The sequence below is a fragment of the Thunnus albacares genome, chromosome 13, assembly GCF_914725855.1.
Source record: "Thunnus albacares chromosome 13, fThuAlb1.1, whole genome shotgun sequence".
Lineage (NCBI taxonomy): Eukaryota > Metazoa > Chordata > Actinopteri > Scombriformes > Scombridae > Thunnus > Thunnus albacares.
This window is the reverse complement of record NC_058118.1, coordinates 27906249-27918449: the sequence shown is the minus strand read 5'-3', so window position 1 is coordinate 27918449 and position 12201 is coordinate 27906249. Positions and strand designations below refer to the sequence as shown.

General features: G+C 38.3%; 1 protein-coding gene across 2 annotated transcripts in view; it reads right to left on the bottom strand.

Moving 5' to 3' along the window:
• gria4b (glutamate receptor, ionotropic, AMPA 4b) overlaps nucleotides 1–12201 on the bottom strand; it is a 143035-nt gene that overhangs the window by 78961 nt on the left and 51873 nt on the right. The window lies entirely within an intron of this gene.

Here is a 12201-nt window from a genome sequence, read left to right as displayed (position 1 = left end):
TGTCTCCTTTAAAATCAAATGACTTGTTCTGTCTATGTAGACACCAGCATTATCACTGGTTAGTGTACAGATAGGGGACGCTGTCATGAAAACAAAAGAAAATATATAATTATAAATGTTTCTATTTTGGATACTGTTTTTTTTTAAAAGAGAGGACATGTAATTTACATAAAAAATCTGTAGAAACAATTTAATTTAAGTTGGATTTAAGGATTAGTCTAATTAGTGCAAAGCTTACAATGCCCTAAAACTGCTATTATTTGCACACATTGCCACACCTGCTCCTGGAACACCACACAGTGATTTACACCTACTGAAGTGTGCATATGTGTGTGTGTGTGTGTGTGTGTGTGTGTGTGTCCATATTGAGGGATGAAGGCCCTCAGGAGCAGTAGAGTCGTGGTAGAGAGAGTGTCCACTCAACCAAGAAAGGAGTCCAGAGGTTGGAAAATCCACACAGCCCACTGATGTCCCCTCAAGGGATGGGACGACATCAGCACACACAGCACACACACACACACACACACACACACACGCACTTCCATGAATTTATTTATGTCAACCCACACCCTATCTGATGCTATGTTGCTATTGTGTTGAAAAAAACACTTTGAATAACAACTCATATCAGTATGCATGTATGGAAACCTGCTGGTCTGAGATCAAAACCTGACAGTCTTGTTCAAACTTTGTCTCCCCCTGCTGTGTTTGTGTCTAATTACTGCCTGTTTTCATACCATTAGGACTCAACTCATGCATATTTTAGACTGGAACTGATAATACAGGAAAAACAACACAAATACTGCTTCTACAACCATTAATAATCTAATAATTTAGTAAAGACACATCCTTATGTTGTACATTAGTTGAATTTCAGGATGTATCTGTCCGGTAAATAATACTGCCACCCCTGTATGGAGTCAAGTAAATAGGACCAATTGACCGATAACAATTAAGCTGATTATCATAATACTGGTAGCAATTAATCTCAAGCACACTTACAATATGGTCACAATTACAGCGCAAACATGCTGGAGGACAGAGGACAGGACATCATTTACAATAAAAAAAAAAAAAGTCAAGATCTTCATGTAAGTAAATGCGAGTTCTGCAACAACACGATTTTTTAACAAGACTATAAAAGCTTTTCGCTTCTCTGAATGAAGCAGTGTGTATATCGTTGCCTTATATTATAGACAGGACATGAGAAATTTCTTTTAAATCCTGTGTGGATTAGTCGGAGGCTTTTATTCTATGGGAATATATGTGTTTTCATGCAGAATTTCCACACTTTCTGCGTTTTAAAGGGAAATACAGTGATTGTTTTATTTTACAAACGAGCTTTACTTCCGCTCACTTTTCCCTAGGATGGTGTGCATTTTTTAGCTGTTTACTCTGAGTGTTTTGGCTCTATATGTGACAGCAAGCAGTTCTTGAGTGAATGTATTAGCATTTTTCTGTTTTGAAACTTAAGTTTAGTCCCAGTCCCAGTTGTTGCTCAATATATATATATATGTGTTGATACATATCGGGCAGCAAGATATGCTCTGTCTCCTTCTCTTGGGAGTATTTTTAATTTTGAGATGTCATTGAGCTCTTTGAAATCTGAAATTACAGTGTTGAACTTGTTAAAGTAAATAGTCCTTATTTCATTGAATGTTTTACATTGTAGGAAGAAGTGTAGTCTCACAATACCAGACAAGCTCCACCTTCAGAAGTCTGGGGATTTCTAAATGCAAGGTAGTTGCTTGAACGGTGGCGAGAACAGCAACTAACATACATACACCCCTTACATTTCGTCAATGACACGCCATACTGGAAATGATGCTCTCCCCCCATTCTCCTCCGCAGGGAACTGCATGTCTTAAACTCTCTAATTGTTTCGATCCAGTTTAAACTTTGAAACCTGGGAGATTGTCCTCAGTCTCTATGGATCTCTGTCTCAGCCTCACCTGTTGAACAGTGACCACATATTCTGTTTTCTTTTGGTTGCAATGATTTTTTGTGTCGTCCTTTTCCAATTGCCAATTTGTGGTCACTGAGCCTGTGCTGGTTTAGGATCTGTCTCTGCTTCCTATCTCTGACAGTGGAGAGATATTCTGCCAATTCATAATCTCTTTTCATGCGTAAAATGTATCTGCAGAATTCTGCATATAAAGAGTCTGTCGGATGTTTGTCCCAGCGGGTATAAGCTATGATGACTGAATGGACCCCAGACTTCACTACCGTACAACACAATGGGAAGGATGACACTAATTGGAATTTGGAAATTATAAAATTTTCTCTTAATTGCATTCAGAGCTCTTCAAGGTTTTTGTTTTAGTGTATTCACTGCCATGTTGAAACTCCCTGATGTTGTTTGGTTATACCAAGGTAGGTATACCTCATACTACGTTCAATGATATGATTATTTATGGTAAACTGGTATTTGTTCTCCTCACAACTGGGGTGTTTTTAAAAAATCATGACATTAGTTTTATTCATATTTCCTGCCAGGGCCCAGTTCTGATGTTACTTTTCTACTATGTCTTGCTGTAGTCCTTGTTCAGTAGGAGACAGTAGAACAAGGTCATCAACATAAAACAGAAACTTCACCTCTCTATCTAGGAGGGAGAGGCCAGGAACAGCACATTGATCCAACTGAACAGCAAGTTCATTCATAGAAATTAAATAAAGTCTGACTTAAATTGCAACTCTGAACACCTCTTCTCTGGGTGAAGAATTCAATTTGTTTGTCTTGAATTTTAACAGCACACCTGCTTTCCAAATTACTTTCCAAAGACATTGATTTAACCACCTCATACATTTTACCCCCTATACCACAGAGTTGAAAGCTTACTTGAAATCAATAAAACAAGTGAATATCTTACCATTTTTTGTTTGGTGTACATGTTTGTTAATTAAAGTGTGAAGGGTATACACATGGTTGGCGGTGTGGTGTTTTGGGAGGAAGCCAATTTAATTCTTACTCAAGATGGAGTGTTCGTCAAGGAAATCTAGTGTTCTTTTATTTAGAGTACGACAGAATAATCTACCCAGACCACTGCTGATACACAGACCAAAATGCTGAACAAAAGACCAAAGTATAAGAGTAGACATGAGGAGAGGAAATGTAAGAACCAAAAAGCTCATCTCCTAACTATCCTCTAACTCAAAAAGACTAAAACATTAAGCCCATACTGCTGGGCACTTGTTACAAATGATATATAGTTACTAGGGTCTGATTTGTGCACCAAGGAAAACATACTGGCTTTAATACAATATTGAACAACTTCAACACTGCACCCTGCATCTCTGGGTTGCTGCATTTGAGCATTTCATTTCTAATGCTGTCTGGACCACAAGCAAGTCAATTTTTCCCAAGTAATTGGGAAATCAAGTTTTTGGTTGTCTTTTAATTGTTTCTTCTAATGTTTGAAGTTTTTTGTTTTATAATACATTGATCTGAATTAATTAGATTTATTGGTATGTCTTTGTACAGATTTTCAAAATGTGCTCCCCAGATGTCACCATTTTTGGATGGGTAATGCTTTTAGTTGCTTTGTGTTGAAGTTGTTCCGCATATCCCAGAATTGATTTTGATTAATTGCGTTCTCAATATTTTCAAGTTTCATGTAGGTATAATTGTGTCTTTTGTTCCTAATTGCATGTTTAAAAGTTTCATTGTTATCTAACGCGTAAGGCTGGGTTGTTTGGTTGAAGATGTTTTTCATTTGCTATTCTTCTCAGGTCTTTCCTGATGGTCTTGCATTCTTGATCAAACCCTTTGTTGGCATTTTGCCTTTTAACAGGCTTCTGTTTTTGTTTCATAGGGTCAGCTTTAATAACTGCCTTATGAAATATATTGATATCATCAATGGCCTTGTTTAAACCATCTCTGGTAGGGATGTATTGATTCTGGTCATATATTGATATGTCATTCATCAGATCAGGTGAGTTCAAGGCCATGCTGAATTTGTCTCCTCTGTCTGGGACCCATCTGTAAGTAGGATTCAGTTTATACAGCTCACTGGGTTCCCTTTTTGTGTCACTCATTTGACCTGAGAGTTTGAAGAACACATTTATTTGGTTGTGGTCTGAAAGGGGGGGATTGCTGTCTGACAGTGATTGCACTGGTAGTGGAGGGGTCCATGTCAGTCATTGTATAGTCTACTACATTAGACCCAAGAGCTGAGGAGAATATGGATCTCCCTAAAGAGTCTCCTGAACCTACCGTTTGCTATGTACAGGCCAATCAAAAATGTGTTTACTTCTTGTTTGTTAAGTTGGATGTTTGGGTTTCACTGTACAGAATGAAGTATGTACAGAGTTTGACACTAGAAAGCTGTTTTCACATTCATTTGCTAAAGGAGGGAAATCTGAGTTTAAGGGGTGGACCTACGAGCATGATTTTTGACAACTAGTTTGGAGGCTAATCCTAGTCCAGTACGCAATTTACACAAGTGTGATGTGGAAACTTGAAGCATCCAGTGCACAAACACTGAGAATAGACTTCACAATGAAGTAGGAGACATCTTGTGTCCAGCAGTTAAACTTCTAAAATTAACAATATTTGCATTTTCATAAATTTTGGATTTTACAATGGTTTTTAATGAGGTAACTGTACTTATTAGACACATATTATTATTCCAAGCAGAGTATTTTTTGTATATCTTACAACATGTAAGGAAGGGATCTTTAATTTGTTTTTCATGCATTAATTTGTTGATGAAGTTTTGTCGAGACATGTGTGTGGCAGGGCTGATGTGTCATTTCTGCGGAGATCTTGTCGACTAGTGCGGAGCATTCAGTGAATCTGTTCATGGAGTTAAACAGGCAGGTTGAGCATTTATACAAGAATTACCTGTGAATGCTTTGTTTCTCTAGAGTTGCAGGGAAGTTATGATAGTGATAAAGTGCAAAAAGACAGTACCAGGAAGTGTTGTCCTTATCAGCTACAGTACCAGTCAAAAGTTTGGACACACCTTCCCATTCACTTCAATGAGAAGGTGTGTTCAAGCCTTTGACTGGTGCTTGTATATAGCAATGCAGAGTTAGACCTGCTACATAAAAAGTCTTATATTTGGTATTTTCTGGCACACAAGACATGGTGCTTTTTATATTTATAGTTTAAGTGGAGTAAATACCTAAAAAAAATCATTAAAGTATATGTTTTGAGATGCTGAAGCAGATGTCAGATTGGCTGCTTTTCAAAAGTGGCACCTCTGATGCTGAAATATTCCATAAAGTTGTTCATTATGAATATTCAGTCCAACTCTGACATAACAAAGGATTCCTTCAAGGTCACCATTTCCACACATTCAGGAGCTGCCAATGAAATTATTCTGCCCAGAGAAGCTCTGGCAGAGTGGATGGTACAGTCCCTACATCTACACAAGGAGCCAAAAATCTGAGCTACAGTACCTGCCAAATGGCAAATGATGAGAGTTATCGGTTTCATTAAAATAGATTGCCTCAGCGTAGAGAAAAGAATCCATCAAAGCCACATATAGCTAACAGCTTACTGCATGCCTGCTCACCAGTGAGGTTGTTCAGTATTTTTCCTAGATGAAAAGCATGAGGATCACTTCTAGATTTCCATTCAGTCAGTCACTGCACTTACTGTTCGGGCTCTTTTTTACCTAGAGGAAGAAAGGATTTATTGTCTGCATGCAGGAGGCATCAGCCTGCACAGTTTCTTCTCATTTAACAACATGAATCTTTCTGAGTGACAAAGACAAAAAAGGAGACAAGATATACTGTATGTCAGTACTATACTTATCCTGCAGTCTGTACGTTTTCTATACAGGTTCTAGTGGAGTTTCTGTAGTATGGTTGCAGCGTTTTTTCATGATCAGGTAAGATTCAGTAAATTTCAAGCTGAGGCTACTCAGTACCACTCTGAACTTTATAAAAGTGGAACTTGCAGCTCCACTTCTTCCCATATTTATAAAAAGCATCAAAATCATTGCACCATGGGTCCAAACCAAAACTCTTTGAAAAATCAGTGTGCATAATTTCACACTCAAGACAAAATTGTACACTTATTTTTGTTCTATTTTGTGTTCTTTTTTTTTTTTTTTTTTTTTGAATCTGATCAGAAACAGCCCAAACTTGAGCAATGAGAATGATATTTTGCTTTTTGTGGTTTCTCATCAAAAGAGGCAACAATAGGATGTTTAGTTTCACCAACTGCAACGTGTTTGAGCCGTCAGAGAAGAATGTTGATACAGTGGTTAGGGTTAGGCAACTAAAACGCTTGGTTACGTTTAGGGAAACATTGTTGTTATTAATAAAAAGGCAAATGCTAATTGCATTTCTGTTACAGGATGATACTGTCGCCTCCATGAAAGTCAGATGTGCTTCAAGCTCATGCAAAAGGAGGATTGTTTTAAAAAAAATACAGGGAATGAAAATGAGAGCAAGTGAGTCAGTGTTGTCATATGATGTCATGATGCCTTTCCTGTGGTCAGTGTGGTCTCTCTTTAATCCTTCTAATTGGGAAATTTTCTTTTTTTTATTCTTTAAAATATTGACTCACTATACAGTTTATCTAACTATTAAGTTATACCATTATGTATGGAAACAAATCATTGCCATAATAATTAGAATTATATCAGCAAATACCAAATTGAATACCAAATTCTGAAATTTAATTACTGAAAACATTTATTTCACTGAAATATTTGCCATCTGAAATTTCTGAATTTATGTGTCAATAGTCACTTGTTGTATAATGTGAATAACTTCATTTCCAGTATCTATTTATTTTAGGCTTCTCAAATTCAGATAGAAAATTCATGTGCCTGCTATTCAAAATCTATATTCAAGTTGCTCTATTTCAATAAGCTCAAATATAAACTAAAAAACTGAGTCAAAAACTCTCTGGCTGTTTAAATACACTTTAGATGCTAAGTGGAAAAGCAATCAAGCCTGAAACGAATCCAACCCTTCAGAAAAGAAAACAATGTGTTTTTACCTCATAAAAAGGGAAAAAAAATATGAATAAAATTCCAGAAAAATGTAAAATGTCAAAGTGACTTGTACTCAGTCTGAAATGTGACATTTGTCACATGTGTTTTGAGACAAAACAAATCCACAGACAATACAGAGCAGGATCGCTCCGGTGCAAAGAGACAACAGAAGCCAATAGTAACAATCCATCAGAGTCAAGCTGTATCAAACAGAGTTTGCTCTGTACGACCTACTCGTGATGTGACAGCAGTAGTACTGACAACGAGTGGGCGTCCACTAGTGACAGGCTGGCCTCCTGGACTGGTCCATTTAGTCCCACACCAGCAGTGACCCTGAAACAGCATCCGCTGGCCTCACACTCCAATGCACAAACAGGTCAGAACACACACACACTCACTGCAGCTCTCTCTGATCAATGGACCAGACTTTCTGCGTGTGACACACTAACAGAGCGACGCAGCCGAAGCTCTCATGTCGTTTTACATAACGCCCCTCTGAAATCATCTCACATCGTCAATTCTAGCAAAAAATAAATCTCATGTGAGTGAATTTGTCTGAGGCGTGTCTTCTGTCTGGATCATCTGAAATTTAACAAACCATCAACTTGAGCTAAGCAATGCTAAGCTACGCTGAGGTAAGATGAGCTTTTCAAATCTGGTTATATTGACCAGCAGGACTTTGGGCAGCTAAACTGCTTTGTCATCAGTGCTCTGTGTAAATCAGTGGACGTGGTTTGATGTGGTCTAGTGCCAGTGACACACTTTTCCCTCGGTCCCCCAGGTGTCAGGCCCCACCCACAGCACAGGGCCGTTTGATGATGACTGCCCCTGACCTCTGCCCCGTCAATATATTGATCTCAACTGCACAGAACAAACTTCCATTATTAACCACTTGTTTTAGAGCAAAAACATCCGACGCCAGCTGCCGGGGGAGTAAATCCACTGAATTTTGAGTTATGGCAAATTCCTTGCACCTCAAATCATTTGTCAGCAAAACATCCAAACTTGTTTAAATCAATTAAATTTGATGGATATCAGTTCTGAGTATGTTTATCCTGCTTTATTTACAGCTTCATCTACTGTAACTACTCAAAATCCATCAATCTTTCAAACCGCAGTGCACAAAATCATTTGTTTGGTGTCTGTCACATCATTAAAATCATCATTTTTAGAGGAGACAACATCTATATATATCTATTGTCTTTCTTTCTCAATGATAAAATCTACAAGATAAAATTGTGCAATACCTTGCTACTGCTAATGGTTCCATTAACAAAAACAGCTGCATGTATGAAAAACTGTATGCATTTATGATTCGATTTCATTTTCTTTCTTTTTTTTGTCGTTTAATGACCACCCGACCGAGGTAGGTGGAATTTGCTATCGGTACAGCATGTAGGGAAGCTCATAACACTGTCAGACATAGAACAGATAACAGCTTAACACAGGACTGGCACAACAGACAATATACACAAATTTACACAACAATATTTACAGACAGTATACATATTAACATGACAGTTTAAAGTATAAAGTGCAGATGCGTCTGACAGGGATTATTGCAAAGTTTATTGTAAAGTGTTCAGGGTCGCTATGGCAGTGGGGAAGAAGCTGTGTTTGAAGCGGGATGTTTTGGTGGACAGGGATCTATAGCGCCTCCTGTGGGACATCAGTTGGAACAGGTGGTGAGCAGGGTGAGAGGGGTAAAAGATTATTTTATTCGCCTTTTTGATAGCGCGTTTGATATATAGTGATTCGACTGATACCAATGATCTTGGATGCTTTTTTAACTATACACTTCAGTTTTTTGCTTGGGTGACTGTCCAGGCTGCTGTACCAGACTGATGAAAAACATGTTTACACAACCATAAGTATAAAGTAGATGGTTTTAAGAATTGGCAAAAGGAAAGTGGTTAAATACGTGTCCACAATGAAACCAATCATTGATTCATTCAGGGGGAAAAAGGGTCAGGTGATTCTAATTCATCTCCAAATCTAAAAACATACAAATGCAAAACATACAATACTTCTGAAGGCTGCTGCCTTGTGGTACAACATCTGTTTCTTTTGTTGTTACTGTTGTTTTTTTGTAATGTGCAATATCCAGTGCTTCATTGCAAGTACTGTAAATAATCGTTGTAAATATTGTAACTTCTATCAGACTTTACTACTCTTTTTTTTTTAATTGAACTTATTGTAAATTTGTTTCCTTTTTTTAAACCTGACTGAGTGAACCGAGCAAGAATGTGCATCTCTTCTTCTCTTCATCTGTGCGTCTCTTGAATCTAATATGAAGTTTCATTTTGAAATAAAAAAAAAAGCTCAGTAATTTGAAACAGCTGGGAACTCTAGTAAACATGACTCCAACAGGAGTAAACAGTGCATTTGGTGTTGTAGTCAGTATTTCCGGCAGCAGAACAGTATATGTGGGATTAGAGGCTGTGTTTATGGTAATGAAGGAACATGAATGGCTCTTTAATTTTGTTAATAGAAAACCTTTAGAAACTGCAAAGTTGACATTTTAAAGTTATGTGTAGTCCTTACAATAAGTCCTTAAAATATCAATGTTTCAAAAGGATGAAACGTGTATTTTTTCAGATTTTCACAAAGGAAGATTTTCCTATGACATCAGTTTATTGTGTTGTGGAAACCTCCTCAGTGAGATCTGGTGACTGTGATTATTGTAACAAGCCATTTAAGATTGTATTTTCTATCATCATCAGCTCTTGAAGTGTGACTATAAAAAGACAATTTCACCAGCTCACAAAGAGACAAGCAACATGAGTGGAGGCCTTTTATGAAAAAGGATGAAAAGAAGAGAATGTAGCCCCTTTGTGTCCGTAATAGTTTCAACGAGGTAAAAATCAATACAGGCCTCTTGTCTGAGCTGTCCCAATGAAAAGAAACCATCACTATTTTACCGACCGTACACAACGCTCACGCTGGGCAGGCAGCCATTTTGAACTGGATCACTGTAGCACGCAGTCACTCAATTCCCTCTCTAGATCCAACACCTCTATTGACACAACTACTGTCAGACACAATAAAGTGGCTTCATTGAGGCTCATGTTTCATTCATTTAGTAGTCAAACAGGTTCTCACTGTCAGCTGACCCACAACAGTAAAACTATCTCATATTAACACTTCCAATATGGCAATTATAGTAATTAACCTACAGAAAACTGACAATTTTAACAACCTTTAAGCTTGTGGTGTTTAAAAATTTTAAAATTCACCTGATTACAAGAACACACAGCACATGATGATTTAAAAGGGGATGTATCATACACATCTCCTGGGGCTCTACTGGAATATCTTATATAATCTGATCCGAAATACGCGAGTCAACGTGAACAACCCATGGAACAACTTTAGCGACAAAGACTATGGAGCGGACGGCAGTTTGTGGGCATGCATGAACAATCTGACTAAAGCCCTGGCTTCTGACCTGCAGGGGGGCATTTTTACATACAGTACCAGTCAAACCAGTACCACTCATGGACACACTTTCTCATTCAAGGGAATGGGAAGGACTGATACTGTACGTTCACCTCAAGCTTTGGAACTTTGACCATATTTAACATTTGACATCATAACAGTATAAAAATAACAGAAACAACCACTTTATTTTAGACTGAAATATCTTGACAAATATTTTATCATCAGGTAAAAATTTCATGCTTGACCGTATGTCTGTACAAATGTCTGCATGTTCCTGCTATGGCTGATTTGACCAACACTACACCACCATGATCTACAGTCTGGGGGCCATCACTGGTTTAAAACTTTACAAGAAAGCACTGGAACCATGGACCCCAGCTAGTGCTGCACAATCCACCAAATTTGCTATTTTAGATGGAAAATAAGAAATAGAAAACACAAGCAGTCAATAAGAAAATAGAAAAAATGTTCCATATCAAATGAAATAATGAAAAAATCCTGGATCTGCAACAAAATCTGATCTCATTTGTTGATCTGTTGCATGACTTTTCCCCAAATATCTTACTTACACCAAACAAAGGAAACAACCTATACAACAGAAAACATAACCTTCTTTGTGAAAACGAAGACAGAACAACAGCTGGAACAGTTTCAATGATGACTAGACACTGAATCATTTTGATATGAATTTACACCAGCAGGTAACGGACAGCAGCAGAACGGATGTGCTGTATGTGAAAATAACTATATGATTCCTATGATACATATGATACACACACCTCACATCTGTATCCCTGCCGCCATTCAGTTCAACACGACACCTACTATAAGAGCATTCTGCCGCTTCCTTTCATTTGCGTATTTCAGATTGAATAAGGCGTTTGTGCCGTGTGCTTGTGTGCATTCAAGTGCACGCATGTACGCGTTTGTGCACATGACTTTTCCTTTGGCATCACACACACACACACACACACACACACACACACACAGAGAGAGAGAGAGACATTGAGTCCCACCGGACATCATTGCTGCACATTTCCACATAATGCATGAATGCCAAAGACAGACCACGTCTCACTGCACACAAACACACACACACACACGTACACACACATGAACACACACCCGTTCACTGTGCAGCAGCACCGTATACTGTCTGCTTGACTTTGTCTCCCACCATGCCCTGGGTTAAAGAGTGATGGTGCAGGGCGGGAGGGGAGATGAAGCTCTGCTTTGCACATCATTTACACACTTCTCCTCCTCCTCACCACCTCCCCTCTCCCCTGCTATTTCCCTCCACCCTGCCACAAAATCAGGCAGCCTGAGGTTGAATGCTAAGAGAATTAGAGGTAGTCTTGTGTGTATGCATGCACACGTACACAGAGGAGGGTGGCTGAAACCAGGTATGAGCCTTAAAACTCTCTTCAAATCACCTCATTATCTCATGAAAACATTTTTTTTTTTGGTCCTATCGGGAAGGACAAACCTTCAAACACAATATTCAGATGAAACATAAGCCTGAATAAAAACAATAGCAAGAAAACAAACAGCAAAGCATATTTATGTGGTGTCTGTGTGGAATCTATTCAGCATCATATCCATCATATCAGGAGCTACTGGCCCAAGATATCAGCAAAATGTTAATATATACTGGTGACACACATAAAATCACACAGAAATTGAACTGGGGCTACACAATTACACTAAGTGCATGCTGCAGCCGGTGGACTCCTGCTTCTTATGCTGTTGTGCCTGTGGGAGAAAGCATATGACAGATGGGTAAAATACGGCTATGACCATAAGTCAG